The sequence below is a fragment of the Pinus tabuliformis genome, chromosome J (assembly GCF_031772625.1).
Source record: "Pinus tabuliformis cultivar Carrire ecotype Pingquan chromosome J, CPIR1, whole genome shotgun sequence".
Classification (NCBI taxonomy): Eukaryota; Viridiplantae; Streptophyta; class Pinopsida; order Pinales; family Pinaceae; genus Pinus; species Pinus tabuliformis.
In genome coordinates, this window is record NC_142295.1 from 1152555327 (window position 1) to 1152557076 (window position 1750).

The following is a 1750-nucleotide window of genomic DNA, read 5'->3' on the forward strand; positions in this document are numbered from 1 at the left end:
TCTTGCGGGTCTCTCCTCCCAAGATCCATTTCAATTTTTTTAGATCTTGGGGGCCTCCCCTCAAGATTCGGATCAGTGGTATCAGAGCGGTCTGCTTTTTCTATGTTTTTCTTTGCATGTCCCCAACGAGGTCGGGATATAAGGAGTTAGGGCTTGAATTGGTCGAACTTTTGCAAGACCAGCCTCACAAATCTCGACGACCTCCCATGGCGGATGAGAAGAAAGATGAGGGGGCAGGAGATCCTATCAGAATCTTGCTTGAAGAAGCCCTCGAGCAGCAAAGGAACGCGATGATGGATAGCTTTGTGCAGATCCTTCAACGGCTACCCAGAGGCGATGCATCGGCTTCCAACAGCTACTCTGGAAATGCCACATCGTTTAAGATACAAGTTAATTTTGAAATCCCCATATTCGAGGGTCAAATAGATGCAGATGCCGTAGATAAATGGTTAAATCTGCTAGATGGGTATTTTTCTGTTCATGAATTTCCAAGTCGGGAAAATATTGTTTTCGCTCTTCTCAAAGCAGCCCCCCATGTCAAGGACTGGTGGGAAACATACTGCGAGCAGAAGGATGAAAGTACAGGCTCATTGTTTTCAGCCGCACCCACTTGGAATGACTTCCGGGATGCCATCAAGGAGCAGTACTACCCTGTCGAAAGCTATGAGGACAAATACATCAAATGGACCACACTGCGGCAGGGACGAGACCAAGATGTGTCAGAGTTCACAAACATTTTCCATACCCTTCGCACACAGTTGGGTATCAAAGATTCTGAGATGCATCTGGTACTCAAATACCACAGCTGCCTACACAGATACATCCAGGAAGAGATGGAGTTCTTGAACATCTCCTCACTCGGCACAGCATACCGATATGCTGTTAAAATCGAGCAAAAGTTCAAACAGAAGAAGCGAGATTTTGGATCTGCAAATCCAAAGCCCAAAGGACAAAGCCAAGGCGGGGTGACCCAAGACAACTCATCGAGGCCGCAAGAAAAGAACACCACCATGAAGCCGAGGAAGGACACAGGAAAGTGGTGTGAGTTCCACAAGAGTCCCACTCATAACACAAGTGAGTGTTGGACCAAGCAGTCACTAGTGGTCAAGTTGAAGGCTTCCGAATCAGATGCATGTTCCGACTCTGAGTCAGAACCCGACAAGGGGAATGACAAAGGGAAGAAAATCATTGATGCGGATCCCAGTGCCACTGTTGCTACTGCCAAGATCCAGAAAAATGAGCCCGAAGATCCAGAGGAGGGGGAACGTCTTTTCCACTCACAGATGTGGGTGAAGGGTTCGCCGCTGCAATTCATTATCGACAGTGGCAGCCAAAAGAACCTCATTTTAGTAGAGGTCGTGAAGTGGTTGGTCCTATCAACTACACCACACCCACAGCCGTACAGTATCGGTTGGCTTCACGAAGGACGAGATCTCAAAGTTCGCCAGCAGTGTCGCCTTCCCTACAGCATCAAGCCCTTCACAGACGAGGTATTGTGTGATGTTACACCTCTGGATGTTTGCGATGTACTATTAGGCCAGCCATACTTGTGGAGGCGACATGCTGTGTATGAGTCAAGGCCTCGCGTTGTCATTATTTCTTTGGATAATTCATTATACAGGATACCGAAGGTAGCCCCACCTACCGCCACCTCTTTGATCACTGCCAAGAAAGGAAGCAAGCTCATCTCCCAGACTAGGAAATTCATTTTCTGTCTAGTTCGCTCCCAAAGTAAGGGGAAGATCGTTGC